Below are 18,462 nucleotides of genomic sequence, written 5' to 3' on the forward strand. Positions count from 1 at the left end.
AGCTGTGTGTGAGTGCAAGGTGAGCAGTGTGTGCTGTGTGAGTGCTGTGTGAGCGCAGATGAGAGAAGTGTGACAGGTGTGTGAGTGCAGGGTGAGTACTGCCCAAGTGGAAGGTGAGTATGCAGGAAGATGGGTTTCCAAGGGCAAGGTAAGTAGTGTGTGAATGTGGAGAAAGTGGTGTGAATGCAGGATATGCTGTGTAAGAGTGTAGGGTGAGCGCTGTGTGTGGTATGGTGACCAGTGAATGGATGTTAGTGTCAATGGTATGTATGTGCAGGACCAGCAGTTTATTAGTGTGTATGGTGAGAGGTGTATGATTTTAGGGCCAACGTCTGGTGTGAAGGTGTGCTGTGTGCAGGGTGAGAGGGAAGTAAATGGTGCGAGTGCAGCATAAGAGATGCGTGGGTGCAGAGTGTAAAGTGTGTGAGTGGTGTCTCAGTACAATGATACAGGTATAAAGTGCAGTCTGATCATTGTCTTGAATGGAGGGTGAGTGGCGTCTGTGTGCAGGGTGAGCAGTGCATAAGTGCTGGGTAAGCAATAACAGTGCAGTGTGAGTGTGGTAACTAAGCAGTGCGTGAGTGTTGATGGTAAATGGTATCTGAGCACAGGGTAAAAGGTGTTTGAGTGCAGGGTGATCAATGCATGAGTAGACACGGTGACTGGTGTGTGAGTCCGGATGAGCTGTCAGTGCGAGTGGTGTGTTAGTGGTGGGTGAGTGCAGGGTAAGGGGTGGATGAGGACAGGTCAAGTGTGTGAGTAATGGGCATGAGATGTATGAGTGCATATTGGCAGGTGTATTGGTGTTCAAGCTAAGCAGTGTGGGTGTGTAGGGCGAGAGATGTGTGAGGGTAGAGTGAGAAAGGTGTGAATGTCACAGGTGAGAGGTGGATAAGTAAAGGGTGAGTGGCCAGAGGGTCGTTTTAGTGGTGATGAGTGCATTGTGAGGTGGGTGAGTAGTGTAATAGTGCAGAATGAGCAGTCCGTAGGTTCGAAGTGAGTAGTGTTGGGTGGAGGCTGAGTGGTGAATGAGTGCGAGATAAGGCGTGGGTGAGTGCAGAGTGAGTGATGGCTGAGTGGTGCATCCATGTAGAATGGGTGGTGCAGGACACATTGTGTGTGACTAAAGGGTGGGTGGAGGGTGAGTGGTGGGTGAGAGGAGTATGGGTTTAGGGTGGACAGTTTGTAAGTGCAGGGTGAGTGGTATGCCTTTGTGATTGCAGGGTGTGCAAGAAGTCTGTAATAGTGCAGGGTCGGAAATGTGCTTATGTATATGTAAAGTGCGCTGTCACTGGTGGCCCTTGCGGGGCATCACCAGCAGCATGTGTTGTATCTATCCTACACTGAAGCTTCACCTAAATCACATAAACCTTTGGGGGAGGCTGTGCTTGGAAGAGGAGTGCGAGCAGATTATTTTTCATTTCTCCTTGTTTCATCTGACACTGCTTGTTTCGTCTAGTAAGTTGGGTTAGCAGAGAAATGCTACCTCTGCATTTCAAAGACTATCTCTCTTCTCTCACCCACTGGGCTGTTTTGCACTTGATTACCTTCAATAAAAGGCAGATAGTCAGGAAGTCAATTTTATTTTGCATTTCACAAGTCTGCCAAGAAGAAGAGGCATTATGAAATATGATACCATCATGAATGCTTGGATTTTCAGTCACCACTATGTTGCATTGTGGGGGTTGTAGTTTATCTTTGAATAGTGCCATTATGGCCTCAAATCCCAGGATGCAAAGTGCTATTGGCTTAAATGCTAGAATCGGGTGATAGGATTATACATGACATGTATAATTGTCTGCTGAGTTGTTACAAAGTGGTTTAGTCCATTTTAAAAATCACTTTTTCACACATACAACCAAAGTAAAACCTGCTCACATAATTTGCGAGGGTTCACTTTTCCATTCAGACCATCCATTAAAACAGGCATCGGAAATGTGAATCGTGCTGTCTTTTGTGTAATTGAAAGTTTTACACTGAGCTTGGCAGCACAACAGTGGCGCACCATGGACCGAAGAAATGCAACTCCCCGTAACAAAAGAGCAAATAAAGGAACAGATGGCAGTATAAGGAGAAACAGCAAATGTCTTTCACACATACAGGGCAGATACAACACTGGAACTCCTACACTAAAGCGTGAGTAAGCGGACTGTTCTATGCACTCTGTAATCAGTCATAAAAATACAACAAACATCCAAACGTCTTATGGAATTACCAAACATTCATGTACTGAATTAGAATGATGAACCCTCACCTATCTAGTGTGGTATGCTTCCTTTTGGGGTTCCACATCTCGCACTGCAAAGCATCGTAGGCCCATATTTATACTTTTTTAGCACCGCATTTGCGCCGCTTTTTGACGCCAAAATGACGCAAACTCACAAAATACAATTCTATTTTGCAAGTTTTGGTTCTTTTGCGTCCAAAAATTACGCAAATGCGGCGCTAAAAAAGTATAAATATGGCCGTTTGAGTACTACTGTTAACTGATTGCACAATCTCCTACTTATGGGTTCCCTGGTTTAGATGCGGTTATGTCCTTTACTCCTTTACATCGATATTTATGTTCCCCTTTGTTAAACTGCTAGCCCTATTTTAAAATGGTGAGTGAGCTAAAAATGTTTTTTACTGCTATTATCTACCACAAGATTAAAAACAGGAGAGTCGAACAATGGACCCTTCTTCTGTCTTCTGGCAGTTGTTTTGGTGCTTGAATATGACCCATATGGAACCGGATGCCTTCCTCAGGACTATAAGGCTTGGTATCTCACATTAAATATTGTGAAACAGTCCTTGGTTCATAGGGCACGTTAGGCAAGTGTATTCAATATGTCCTTTGTTTTTTTCATGAGATGGAGCAATAGCAGTGGAAACACCCTTCTTTATAGGTACAGTACACCTTGGACAGACACATTGCAGGCTTCTGTCTTTCCAAAGACAGGTACAGCTAGCGCAGCAGCCGCACATGTTTCCACATCACAGCACACTCACAAATCAGGCAACAACAGTGAAAACTTTGCTTCCTTACAGTACAAGTAGACCATGGAAGCAGCAAAGCAAGGTTCACTATCCTACAGCCAGTGTAATTTTCACTTTCTCGGAGAAGCGATTCAGCAGAGCTGAACAGTAAAATCAACTCATCCATTACAGAACATGCGCAGTCAAAGCATGAGTGATACTTAAATTACAGATCGATCTCTGGAGTGGCTGCTTAGCTCAATGACAGGATGTAAAGATGGACAAGTGAGTGAATATGTGAGTTCTGACGCCACTCTTCACTTCGTTGGCATTAGATGTCAGCATCCTGAAAGTCCTGCCTGCTGCTGTCACCCAGAGATCTGTGATTTAGGTTGGTGGATTTACCATGTATTTAGAAGTAGCAGTTACCTTGTAGGTCAATGCTATTTGTAACAGGCCAGTCACAGCTTGAGTAAATGTGCTCTAGATATGAACAAGAGGGCCAACCACTTCAAAAAGAGATAAATGTGTGTGCAACAGTTGCTGTGCAGTCCAGGGTTGGCTCCTCCACAGGGGCTGAGGAGTGTCACCCACCCGCCAGCAGCGGCAGCGGCAAACCTTTTCCCAAAAAACGATCATAAACTATGTTTTGGGGAACGGGGTGGGGCCACGGGGTGACATGCACTGAGGGAGAGTGCCCAGTACTCTTCCTCAAAGCGCATGTGTGTTTGGCATGCGCAATAGGCTGTGTCCATCCCACAATAGGCTGTCTCCATCCTGCACAGTCTCCCAGTCTGCACCAAAACGTTGAGGGCTGCCACTGAGTTGCATGGTTTATTGAGTTCAGGTTGCAGCCCATTAAAGCCATACCTACCGGCAGTGCCAATGCTTGTTCCAAATTTGATGGCTGAATCATCGGTTGCTACATTTTCGCCCTTGAGCAATGTATTGCACATGTGTTTTAAAAAGGATGCCACAGTGTTTCGAGCGTCAATGCCATCCTTAAGTGTTGTGTTTTATTAAGGAACACTTACGAGAAATTAGTAGCAAAGAACAATGTCGTTATTAGTAAGAGTGCCAACTGTTTTATATGAGCACTTTAGCTTACCATGCTCACGTATACAGTGCGTCAATCCCGTAACATCCTTGGAAGGTGCAATGACATCAATGGCCCTCTTTCTGCTTCCTTACAGTAAACAGAATGGCAATGTTATGAAATTCGGCTTGTATTGTACCTCATCAGGAATGCATGGGCAGAATAACTGTTTTATTTCTCACTCCATTTTTAAGGCTACTAGCTGGAAAGCACGGCCAATAACATTGCAGACCTATGTAAATGTCTGTAAAGGTGACATAAAATGGAGCGAACCAGCTTCATGTACTTTGATTTCAAGCTTTTCCAACTTCAAAAAGCTGCTGCGCATTTAAAGCCATGCACACGTAAAACCTGGCAAAATGTAAATTTTGCAGTAACCCCTGAAAAAAGTACTCTGTATTACACTTCTCAGTTGAATAAAAGATTTTGTTTTCCCCCCTTTTATGTGAGAGATTTCGTCATGGGCGTCGATTTACCAAAACCTTAATGATGTTACAGGACGTGATATCATATGACGCCTGACCCTGTTTTTTTCCAGGAGGTTATGTCACATTACCCTGACATGACAAGAATTGACAAGGTTGAAGTTCCATAATAGCTACATGATTAATATAACAGCATAACACAGACAAATGTCTTTTTAGATCCATCAATATTATGGTGCTGGCTTGATCCTTAAAAGTTCTGGGGCATAATTCTGGAATTTTAATTGGCAAGCAAAGTGAGGAAGCCAGACCTCTTCTAGGAGGTTTTCCTCCACCAAGAAAAGCTTTAAAGTAATAGAAACTTAGTGCATTCATTTTAAACCACACTTTTCACATACATTTGCTTAAATGCCATCAGTACTGAGAGGCACATTGAGAAGACACTCACTAAACACTCATATCATTTCATGGTGTGCCAAGCCAATGAAACGGATGCTCCGCCCCCATGAGTTGAACCTATTTTTGTGAGGGGATAGGTGCCTCCATATGTCAAAAATAACCTCCATTGTCCTAGGGCCAGCATTTTGCCACTGCGTGCCCCCAAATGCTATGGGCACACCCTTATGTCAACATTTACATAAAATATGCCAAGTGTAAATAATTACCTGAGGATGTTAGGGTCAGCATATGCCGGGTTGTCCACCTTAATGCCAATAATTTCCTTCATTATGCTAGTACCGGCATTTTGCCATTGTCAAGATCTTTCTCAGTATGCCGGTATTTTTTCATGGTTTCATTTTTTCATGGTTGTTCTATATGCCATTAATTACCTCTAGTATTCCTGCCCCAGTACTTTACGACTGATGCCCTTTTTTCCAAGAATTAACCCCAGTATGTCAGTGGCAGTATTTTGTCACAGGTGTATGACATGCAAAAAATTTCCGCTAGTATGCCAGCACCAGCATTTTTGCCCTGAGTGTCGCTGTAACAGAATAATTACCTTCAATGTGCCAGGCCCAAGGACAATCCCGAAAGAATCACATCAGGTTCTTGCTCAAACTCACATTCAATTACTCACACTCACTCTCTAATACCCCCTTATACACATTCTTATTCATTCTCACTCTCTCACTTACATTCACTCTTAGTCTCACTCATTCTCACTCACTCATACATGAGACACTGAGGCCCAGGTTTACTAATGCTTTGTGACAGGTTTCCATCATTTTTGTGACACAAACACAGTGCAAAGTGTTGAGGTGGGTCTAACTATCCAACGCAAATCAGGATTTTCATTGGATAGTATCACAAAGTAATGCAAGGTTGTGCTATGCACTGCTTTATAATACTTTGGCCCAAATTTATACTTTTTGGTGCAAAACTGCGATCCTGCAGTTTTGCACCAAAAAGAATAGCGCCAGCTTGTGTCATTTTACAATGCCAGCCAGGCGCTGTATCAATAGAATGGTGCAGGACGGTGCTAGACTTGGGCTAGCGTCTTAAAAAAAGACGCTAGCCGGGTGGGAGTGGGGGTGGCAGTAGGAAAGGAGGGGGTTGTGCATCAAAAAATGACACTAGCCTGGTTAGGGCAAAAAATGCCACTAACCAGACTAGCGCCATTTCCTGGTGCACAACCACCAAAAACATGAATCCTGTCTTAGGAAAGGCTTGTGGAGGGCACCTGTGGACCTATTCCGCGATGTTTAACCATGGAAATGAGTCCACAGGTCCCTTATCACCTGGTCTGACCAAGGCGTTAAATAATGGTGCTAAGGAAGCTTAGCACCATTATTTAGCCCCTCCTCCCACTTGTGCGTCATTTTAGCACGGGGGATAAATATGGGAATATTGGGATAGCACCATTTTTTGGATGGAAATGCCTACCTTGCTTTTCCTTGGCGCAAGGTAGGCTCCCTCATCCAAAAGATGTTGCAAACTCCTATATTTTGATGCTAGACATGTCTAATGTCAAAATATAAATATGGAGTTAAGTTTGCACCGAACTTGCATTAAAAAATGATGAAAAAGGAGTATAAATATGGGCCTTTGTGTCGAGGGGGTTTGATGCAGATCCCTACCAACAAGCATTGGTAGAAAGTAATTAGCACCAAAATCCTATCCCTACTTGAGGCAGGTGTAATGAGGAAATATGTTTTCATTTTGCCTTGTTTTGTAGCTCACACATACAAAGTGGCCAAAGTTTTAAATCATAGTTTTTGTACTAGAAGGAGCTCCTTCTAGTACAAAACCGATGCATCAGAGAATGCACACACCCTTGCACTATGGCGCAAGGATGTGTGCGCTGGTGTATGGCTTTCAAAAGTGTGTCAGCCCACGAGAAAAAAAAATATGCATGACGTCTTAGTAGATGTGGCACAGTTGTTCTCCTTTTGATGATAGGTAGCACAGCAACTTTGATGCAGGATTGCCTTACAACAAAGAATAGTAAATCTGGGCCACAGTCTCACACAATCTCACTCATTACCTGACACAGAATCTCACTCACTCTCACATACATACCCATGCTTACACATACAGACACTCATGCTCAAACATACACACACACTCTCCCATAAATACACTCTGTCCCACAAGGGTGCACACAACATACTTTCAAAACCATTTTTATTTACCTCATCAAAGGTTCAGTTCCATCGAAGTGTACTCCTTTTTTTGCCACTAAAAGTGACAAATACAATATTATTCACTATTAGTACAAAGAAAAACTCTTAGAAAATAAGCACAGTGGAATCGCCACTGTTTCTGGCACTGATTTTTTCACCTCTAAGGCCAGGAGTCACAAAGGTAATTGCCAGGGACGTTATAGTTAGGAAGTAGATTAAAAAAAACTTTAAAATTCAATTAAAAAAACAAAGGTTACAGGGATGTTATAGTTAGGTTCTGAATTTACTCGCACAAAACCATAGAATTTTGACAATCATAGTTAGAGTTATTTCAAGTAACTATAACTCGCAGCCTAAGGTAACTATAACTTGAGGCCTTGCACTGCATAGTTTTCAAATCAATAATTTTACTACAAATGTTAAAGTAATATTATCAATGATGTCACAGAAGATGTGCTGAGTGATGTAATATATGGGGTAATTAGCAGTGAATGGTGAGGGCACAAGTCATAGTTACCTTAGGGCATGAGTTTTAGTTACTTGAAAAAACTCTCACTATAACAGCTGAATTTCTATGGATTTGTGCGTGTAAAATCTGAACCTAGCTATAATGTCCCTGTAGCCTTTGGTTTCTAGTGAATTTCTACATTTTATTAAAATGCTATTTCGTAACTATAACATCCCTGTAACCTTTGTTTTTTTCAGTGATTTTCTTTTTTATTAATGTTAAGTAAAATGCCCATCACAATGCATAGGTGGGGAGTTGGATAAAGAGCCTGGCGTGGCATTATGCTGTCCAGACGCAAACTTGCTGCTCCTCTGCCCCTCCTACTTGCCATCCATTGTCCTAGTTCATGCCGCTACGCCCTCAATACAGCCCTGTGTAGCCATTGTTCTGCCACTACCCTTCCTGTCTGCCAGGAACAGCTCGCTACTCTATCCACCTCCTTCTTACCCTCTATAGTCTGATTCCATGCACAAGCCCCCTCCCTCCTGCCCTGCATAGTCTGATGTGCTGCCACTGCCCTTCATTTAGCTTAATATCCCTGTCCACTCTTCCTACCCTCCGTAGCTCAGTTCTTTGACCCATCATTGCCCTCCTGCTTAACCTCCGTGCTTAGCTAATGCCCCTACCCTGCTTCCCCCTGCCCTACGATGTCTGGGTGCTTGCCCCTGTTCCCTCTTTTTTGCCCACCATGTTCCATGTACCATTGACCTGCCACTGCCCCTTCTATCTACTCTGAGTGTTCTGTTGAGCTGCCTCTTCCCCTCCCACCTGCCTCGCATGGTCAAATGGATGCCGCCTATCCTTGCCGCCTCCACCCTGCCTGTCTGACTTCCATGGCCTTATCCTCTCCCTCCTGTCCTACATGGTCCATTTTGCTGCCACTCCCTTCTGCCCCCCATGGTCTTTTGTGCTGGCTGCAGCTGCTCCTCCTGCCTAATCTTTGTAGTCTGTTCTGAAGCCCTTTCCCCTGCCCTCTCTTGTCTGTGTCCAGCCCATACCCATCCCTTCTGTCCTCCATGGTCCTTTATATCGTGCCTTGGCCCCTCCCCCTTGCCCACTGTGGCAGATTTGATGCCACTAATCCTTCTGCTTGCAATTCATGGTCTTCTGTGCTGCCAAACCCCTTCCACCTGCCCTGTGTGGCCAGCTTGCTGCCCCTGTTCCCCTCCCAGCTTCTCTCTGTTGTCTGTGTGTATGCCATTAAAGTCTCACTGTTGCCCTTCATGGTATGTTGTGCTTCCAGTGCCCATACCACCTGCCGCCCATGGACAACTTGATGCTCCAGTACTGCCTCCCTGCCCCCTGCCCTCAGTTTTCCATGTTCAGACCCCTATCCCCTCCCTCCTGCCTTGTTCGGTCTGTTGTTGTGGCCCTGCCCCCTCCCTCCTGCCCTTCATGGTCTGTTATGCCGCAACTGCCCCTCTTGTCTGTCTTGTATGTTCAGCTTGCTGCCCTTGCTTCTGAGAGAGCGTAGCTTATATAATCTATATTAACATGAAATGTTTATGAACTAATGTGTGATAATGCTTCATAGAAACTATATTAATAGCGATTTTGCTTAAACGTGCACTTGAATTGTGACTACGATGCGTGGCCACCAATGTATACGCAAATTAATAATGATGATCAAAATGTTTATGTTACGTTCAAATGAGCTTATACTAATATTTGCGTTATTGAATCTGTATTGAAAATCCTCATAGGCCTTAAGTTAGCATGAGCCAGAATTTATCTGCCTGGCTCTCGTATTAAATGCATTTTTCTATTTTTCAGTGTGCTGACTCACAAGGGGCCATGACCCCGCAATGTTCTTTTTCTTCAAGCTTGGAAGATGAATGTAACCATGTTAAATCCATTCTCATGCGCCTTTTCTACGCCCATGGAATAAATGTTATAAAAGAAGTGAAACAGTGTAGATTAATGTAATGTACAAGGTCATTCAAACCGGTGAATACAATGGATCTGCTGACCAAATGCAAAGAATCATCAAGAAATGAAGTCATACCGGACGTGTCACCTCTGAAGACGTCAATAACGAGGACCAATCAAAGGCTTGTAAACCAATATGGGGTGAAGATTAGAATTACCTAATGTCTAATTTGATAGGTTAAAGATAGTGGGTTATAGAAATTGTCCAATAGAATTTTGGGGGAATGAACAACGGAAAAGTGATAAAAACCCATGTCACAGGAAGTCATTGGGAATTAGGTAGGGAATGCTATTGATTTTATCCAGAAACTCTGTCACTCTGTTTGGTGACTTGAGATTATTAAAAAACCATCCTGGTCCTTAGTCTGTCCATTTACACTTTCCTCCTATGAGGGAAGTGCCCTTTTTGCCCTTTAGCTGAGTCCTGACTAATGGCGATCTGACTGATGTCCTGAGGACGAAGACTAAAACTGTGCGCTGACCTAATCCTTGGAGGGTAATTATGACAATGCATTTGTAATTTGTCTGTTTGCTTTTCCTTTCTAGGTGCCAACTGCTTGCTTTTGACAGAGACCATAGCTAGATGTTTTCCAAATTGGTGTTCTAAATTGTTTTGCATGAAGCCCAACATGCGAATGCTAATCAGTGGTTAGGACAGGTGTTCACCAAACCGACGCAAATAGGCAAACGACAGAGACTATGCTTTGTTGAACTGACGCGACATTGACACTCTGCTAAGCTTTGATCTATGTTCACGCCGTGTTATATTCTAATGTTTGTGATTCTTGCCTTAATGAAATCTTATCAAAGTTGCCATATTGTGACTATGCTGTTATGTTTCTTGGTTTTGAGGTTAACGCACTTAATCTTAGATTGTAACTAATAGGGAATAAAATCCATAAAATTCTACTAAACTGGTGTGGTCATTCATGGCTGAAAGGTCATGGTAGCGTCTTGAATTGATTAATGACTTTGACTAAAGTGAAATGTATTGTCGCGATAAATATTGATGACATTATTGACGTATTGATTGATATATTGATCAGCTATCTCGTCCTATGGTGTCTCTCAACTGGGTCAAAAGATTCATTGGCCTAAAACGAGTCCTGATGTGAAATAAATTATCATAAAGGGACGCGTTAACAGTTCTGGTAGCAGAGCGACGGTTTGGCCCTTTGTGGCCCTAGGACGGAGAATTATTGTTTAAATCGTTTTTCTGTGATAATGCAAATTGGAGGTATGATGTTTCTAAATTCACCATGACTTTCCCGGGATCTCGGAGCCTGCCTAAGTGAGTTGGGAATGTTCTCGGCGTTACATGTGTGGTATAGGGTTTTGCGCTTGCTCAGCTTATGCCTTTTGTAGGTGATTGGTGAGGTTTGTATGTGTCTAGGCCAGGTAAATGTTGTTTTAGTAGGAGTGGACGTACTCCGCAGTATGAGAGTAGGGAAGTCGGCGTACTTCAAATGAATGTGGCGCTTTGTGCTCAAAATTATCAACGTGGTTGGTTGTTCATGTACGGACCCGTTGTGGTCTAAGACTCCGGAGTATATTGACAAGTGTAGGAGACACTTGGGTTTATGTTGTAATCTGTGCCGTTTAATAGGTCAATCGGGCGTGGTTGACAAGTCGAGTTTGAGTCAAATTGAATGTGTGAAACCTTCGATGGAGATTTGGCAAGTTCTAAAGTGCACTAGGACGAACCATTGACAAGTCGAGAGTAGGATTTGCCGGTCAAATTCTGCTTGCATATGCGGTAATTGAGAAGGAGAGAGTAGCGGCCGAGGCTTCAAGTGAAATCTCTGTAAAATTCTGAAGCGAATGTGTATCTGTAGTAAACCGACAGATTTGTGTTGTTGTTAAAGGTGCTCGCAGTAATTTTGCATTAGTTTGGTGTGAATCTAGTGAGGGGCGGACGAGCCACAAGACTTTGTCAGCTGCAGTGTGTGAGTGTGACGTCAGTGGTGCCGCGCTGAGATAGGTCAGTTGTCGAGAGGGGTCGCGCTCGGATTGGCTGCCGTCCGTGAGAGGCAATAGGTTGAGAAAGGTGGGTGAAGAGTGTCCTGGGAATTAAAGTCACTTTCTGATTAAATACAAATAAGAGAAAACGCAAAGATTAATTTTGTCAAGGCATTTAAGAGTGCTCTGACAGGAGATGTATACATTATGGCGAGTGAAGGGGAGCCTACACCGCCCGAGGGTACTCCAGCTTACATAGTTATGGAGGAAAAAGGTGTCGCGCCTTGTTTATGGATGAAACAGTGGCGCAAATTAACAGAGAAGGAGGGAAGTTTAGCGCTCCCAGAACATGGGACATTCAATCCGAAGGTGCTAGAGAATTTACGGTGGTTGTTAAGTACAAAAAAAACACCTCTGAGGAAGGTCAGTATGAGGCTTTAGCGATTTGGGATTTAATGGCCCTTAAACATAGACAAGAAAGATTCTAAAGAAGATTAAAAAGGGCAGAAAAGTCTTATGCAGAAGCTAGGTGGGATAATGAGAACAAAATGTGGAGACGGGGAATAGTTGACGAATTGAAATTGTTCCCAGCAATTACACAGGGAGAAGAGACGCAGGGAAAGAAAGCCACCTGTAAAACAGACAAAGGGGGTCATTACACCATTGGCGGTAAAAGCCGCTTACCGCCGTGCAGAAGACCGCCAACACACCGCTGCGGCCGCAGAATTTCGCCACAGCTATTATGACCCACATCTCGGAATCTGACACCCACACAAGTCCGCCACACCAAAGGTCAGTGATAAACTGGTGAAAACAAAACCTCCACTGTCACGGCAACAGAAATACGCCCACACTATCACAACACACGAATCCATGCGGCGGTCTTTCAACCATGGTATTCCATTGGCGGTACACACCGCCGCGCTCAAAATACACACACATCTCCAAAACACCACCACATTGGACAATTCGAAATACACACACCTGATACACATACACACACCGCTCCCACACACCCATTACAATATAAAACACACACCCACATCACCCACAAACCCCTACGACCACAATTACAGAGAGAAGCCCAGAGAAAGGCACCACCATCAACAAACTAGCATTCACAGGCACACAACACCATCACCCACACAACTTCCATGCACAAAACACCACACACCACTACATATCACCACACTTATCACCACACACACCACCCCACACATCACCTACACCACCCCATGGCACGGCAAAGACACCCCAGGTTCTCGGAGGAGGAGCTCAGGGTCATGGTGGAGGAAATCGTCCGAGTAGAGCCACAGCTATTTGGATCACGGGTGCAGCACACCTCAATTGCAAGGAAGATGGAGCTATGGCAAAGAATAGTCGACAGGGTCAACGCAGTGGGACAACACCCAAGAAATCGTGAGGACATCAGGAAGAGGTGGAACGACCTACGGGGGAAGGTGCGTTCCGTGGTCTCAAGACACCACCTGGCGGTTCAGCTGACTGGCGGCGGACCCCCACCTCCTCCCCCACAACTAACAACATGGGAGGAGCAGGTCTTGACGATTCTGCATCCTGAGGGCCTCACAGGAGTTGGTGGAGGAATGGACTCTGGTAAGTCAAATCTTAACTATTACATCCCCCACCCTACCTGCATGCTATCACATACCCCAACCCTCGCCCCCACCCCTATCACTCCAACTCCTCACAAATGTACCAATATCACAAACTAACACATCCTAACACCAAGCCCTGCATGCAACAACAACGCATGAACACCCATCACTAAAGCATGCCCACTGCACATACCCATACACCCCCCTAAACATTCATCACACAAGCTCTCACACAGGAATGCCAGCACTGGGGTACACGGTCACCCACCCATTGCACACCGTGACACACACAGATGCAATAATCATGCCTTTCCACCCCTGCAGGACCACTACCCAACGTCACCAGACAGGAGGGTCCAGAAATGTCCACTCCACCCACAGAAGAGGCCCACAGTGATGACAGCACCTCTGTCCACCTGGATCTAGATGACCAGCCCGGACCATCGTGGGCCTTGGAACAGTCGGTTCCCCTCACACAGGCACAGGCCACCACAGACCTTTCCCCCTCTGGAAACACCAGCACAGCACCCACCCAGCGGGCCCATACCTCCGTCCCCAGGACACGTCAATCAGCTGTGTGTCCACCACTACAGGGAACCCAGGATAACCCACCACCCCAACAACAACAGGGACCTGGGGGCAGTGGGCACACGGTCCAGGGGACGGAGGCCCAGGAACACAGGAGAACTGGGAGGGCTGCTGTGCGACAGGGGGCGGACAGGCCAAGGGAACCCACTCTCCACGAGGCCCTCTCCTCCATCATGGGAGCCTACCACCACTCCCAGGAGACGATGGCAACGGTACTGGCCAAGTTTCAGGAGACCCAACGTATGCAGGAGGAACAGTATTTGGGGTTCAGGGAGGAACTCAGAACCATCAGCTCCGCCCTGGGCACCATCGTAGGGGTGCTGAAGGAAGTACTCAACACCAGGAGGGACACTGTGGCACTACAAGGGGCCCCTGACACTAGCATGGACGATGAACTGCCCACCACCTCCGCCGGCGCTAGTGGACAGGAGGCACGGCCACAGGACCACCACACCAGCACCCCACCCCCTGCAGACGGATAACCACCCCGCAAACGGTCCCTGAGATCCAGGAACAAGACAGAGCACGATGCCAAGACCCCCGCCAAGAAATGAGACCACCCTGATTGTTATCCCACTGTCCCACTTTGTCACCCTGTCCATATTGAAACTGCCCCAGCTCCACTTCCTATGCCCATATGGGCAATGCACCTGTGAGACTAATAGACTGGACTCTGCTATGGACACTCCTCCGCCATCACCCCTCACCATTTAACTTCCCCCTCCAATAATTTATATTTAAATAAACACACCTAAAGCACCAAAAGATCTGGAGTCTGCCTGCGATTTCGAAATAGTGTATTTGCAATTACAGTGACAAAATGTTCATGAAATAGTAATGTCAACATACCTATGTCACACAGCTCTAGTCCATGAGGAATCTAAGCAGATGACACACGTTGGGACCCACACCTGTGAAACCGTAAGGGAAAGTGACAACTCAGTGACCATACACTGGGTGAAATCGACAGACAGGATAGAGGTAGAAGTGTAAAAGTACATGTAGTAGGCAGGAATTTATTCTCACCTGTGTTTCACTGGAAATATTGCTGGATGACTGAGTCCCTGTTCTGCATGTTTTCTTCCTCTGCTTCCTCCTCATCACTGTCCACAGGCTCCACAGCTGCCACAACACCGCCATCTGGACCATCCTCCTGCAGAAAAGGCACCTGTTGTCGCAAAGCCAAGTTGTGAAGCATACAGCAGGCCACAATGATCTGGCACACCTTCTTTGGTGAGTAGAATAGGGATCCATCTGTCATATGCAGACACCTGAACCTGGCCTTCAGGAGGCCGAAGGTCCGCTCGATCACCCTCCTAGTTCGTCCATGGGCCTCATTGTAGTGTTCCTCTGTCCTTGTCCTGGGATTCCTCACTGGGGTCAGTAGCCATGACAGGTTGGGGTAACCAGAGTCACCTGCAAATGGCGAGGGACAACTGTTAGACACACACTAACCTGGAGGGATAACCCCAGACAACCATTCCCACTGTCTTGCTTCCAGGGGCTCACCTAATAGCCACACACGGTGCCTCTGGAGTTGACCCATCACATAAGGGATGCTGCTATTCCGCAGGATGTAGGCGTCATGCACTGAGCCAGGGAACATGGCATTCTCATGGGAGATGTACTGGTCTGCCAAACATACCATCTGTACATTCATCGAATTATAACTCTTCCGGTTCCTGTACACCTGTTCACTCCTGTGGGGGGGGGACCAAAGCCACATGGGTCCCATCAATGGCACCTATGATGTTGGGGATATGTCCAAGGGCATAGAAGTCATCTTTCACTGTAGGCAAATCCTCCACCTGAGGGAAAACGATGTATCTCCGCATGTGTTTCAGCAGGGCAGACAACACTCTGGACAATACGTTGGAAAACATAGGCTGGAACATCCCTGATGCCATGGCCACAGTTGTTTGAAAAGACCCACTGGCAAGGAAATGGAGCACTGATAGCACCTGCACTTGAGGGGGGATTCCTGTGGGATGGCGGATTGCTGACATCAGGTCTGGCTTCAACTGGGTACACAGTTCCTGGATTGTGGCATGATCAAACCTTTAGGTGATAGTCAAATTTCTTTCCTCCATTGTCGACAGGTCCACCAGCGGTCGGTACACCGGAGGATTCCGCCATCTCCTCACATGTCCCAGCGGACGGTGCCTATGAAGGACAACAGCGAGCACAGTGTCAAACAACTCAGAGGTATGTACCCACAGTCTACACAGAACACCATTCATACACAAAATGTGGCCTGTATGTGTGTTGAGACTAGGCCTAGGTATGTGTGACGCAGTTGGTAATTAGGCCATGTGGGCCCCTGAAATGGCGGCTACCTGGTCTGTAAAGTGGGACAATGGGATGTGAGGTAACTGCGCTGGCGTTGTACACCGTCGCGGTAGGCGGTCGAAGACTGCGGCGCAATGCTGCATTGGTTAACATTGGACCCTATGGGTCCCAGGAGCCAATGACGATGTACGCCGGCGGTGATGGTACGCACCGCCGCGGACGTGACCGCCGCGGACGTGACCACCATTTTCTATCTGTTGAATCACTCAATACCTGATCTTCGACAGGAGAGGACCTACACTGCAAGTGCTGCTATGACCTCGGTCTGGAAGAGACAATGGCTCGTGCGTCTGGGGAAAGGGCCCCTGCCTTCACATCGGAGGAGTTGGAGAAACTCGTCAATGGGGTCCTCCCCCAGTACACGCTACTCTACGGTCCTCCAGACCAACAGGTAAGTACACAGGGAGCATGTTGTATGGGCTGTGCCTGTGTGGAGAGGGCTGGTTGTAAGAAGGAAGGGAGCAGAGTTATGCGTGCATGAAAGACGGTGGGTGCATGTGCCACATGGCAAGGGTAGGGATGGGGGCCACTCACTTTGACGGCGCAGTTGGTAATGACTTCTCTTCGTACCCTGTACATTTCATGTAGATCAGTGCCCACCAGAAGAAGGATATTTGGCGTGCCATCGCCAAGGACGTCCGGACCCTGGGGGTCCACCACAGACGGAGCACCCACTGCCGGAAGAGATGGGAGGACATTCGCCGTTAGAGCAAGAAGACGGCGGAGGCTCAGCTGGGGATGGCCTCCCAACGTGGGAGGGGTGCCCGTCAAACCATGACCCCCCTGATGTTCAGGATCCTGGCGGTGGCCTACCCGGAGTTGGATGGGCGCTTGAGGGCATCACAGCAGACACAAGGGGGTGAGTACACTCTCATTCAGCTGACTTTGCGCGCAGTGGAGGTGTCTGGGTGAGGGAGGAGGGCTGTGGGTTTCCCTAGGCGAGGGCGAGTTCCGTAGGCTAGGCCCCTCGGTAAGGCATGGTCCTGTGGCCCCCCACCCCACCTCTGTAGAGTGCCCAGTACAGCTATTCATGCACCTGTGTCATCTATGTGTGCAGTCGTCGTCCATAGCCTTGTAGGCCATTTCCCAGGAATTGCACTGTAGAGCCCAACAGCGTGACGTAGTGCAGGGGGCTTCTGTGTCTGTCTTGTCTGCCAACGGTAGCGGTAATCCATGCACTCAACATGTCTTTCTTCTGTCCCCCCCCTTTTTGTGGTCTCCCTGTTCTTGTGTGCATTTGCATCATCAGGTGGAGGAGCAGTGGCACCGGAGCACGAGGGAGCTGCATCCCACATGGCCATGGAGGGCCACACTACGGACTCAGAATACACCAGTGGGATGGAGGGCGAGGGGAGCACCACGGCGGGGACAGGAGCTGAAACCAGCGACACGGACTCGTCCTCCGATGGGAGCTCCCTTGTGGTGGCGGCAACATATGTGCCCCCCACTTCTACAGGTACAGCCGCCACCCCCCCCCTACCAGAACTGCCCTCCCAGCAGCCCCTCAGCCTTCGCCCCGTGCCCGCTCACCCAGGAGGGTGGGCATCACCTTCGCCCCAGGCACCCCAGGCCCTGCCCCAGTCACCCCTGCTGCCCTCAGTGAGGAGGCCATTGACCTCCTCAGGTCACTCACTGTTGGGCAGTCTACCATTTTGACTGCCATCCAGGGTGTAGAAAGGCAGTTGCAACAAACCAATGCATTCCTGGAGGGCATTCATTCTGGTCAGGCGGCCCTTCACCGATCCTTTCAAACTCTGGCCTCAGCACTGATGGCAGCCATTGTCCCTGTGTCTAGCCTCCCCCCTCCAACTTCCTCCACCCAGACCCAATCCCCTGTACCTCTGCCTATCCCAAGCACACCATCAGACCAGCCTGCACACACCTCACCACACAAGGGAAGCTCAGGAAAACATAAGCACCACACATCCCACAGGCATTCACGCAAGCATCACACACATACAGACACACCAACATCCACTGCCTCCACTGTGTCACCCTCCTCTTTGTCTCCCTCCTCCCTCCTAGTCTCGTCTACACTCACACCTGCATGCACTACCTCTACAGCCACTACGTCCCGCACCAGCACACCCAGCACCACACCCCGCTCACGTGCAGTCACCAACCCCACTACCATTCACACGTCCCCTGTGTCCGCTCCCAGTGTGTCTGTGACGCCCCCTCCGAAGATACACAAACACAGGCACACACCCACCCAACATACATCCACCTCACAACAGCCTCCAGCGCATGCACCTGCACCCAAAGCCACAAAACGTACACCTCCGACAACCACCACCTCTTCCTCCACTCTCAAACCCCCTCCAGCTACCCGTCCCAGTGTGTCCAAACAACTTTTCCTGTCCACCCTTAATCTATTTCCCACCTCCCCCGTCCAACTCATAGGTCCCGA

The sequence above is a fragment of the Pleurodeles waltl genome, chromosome 8, assembly GCF_031143425.1.
Source record: "Pleurodeles waltl isolate 20211129_DDA chromosome 8, aPleWal1.hap1.20221129, whole genome shotgun sequence".
In the NCBI taxonomy this organism is placed as follows: Eukaryota; Metazoa; Chordata; class Amphibia; order Caudata; family Salamandridae; genus Pleurodeles; species Pleurodeles waltl.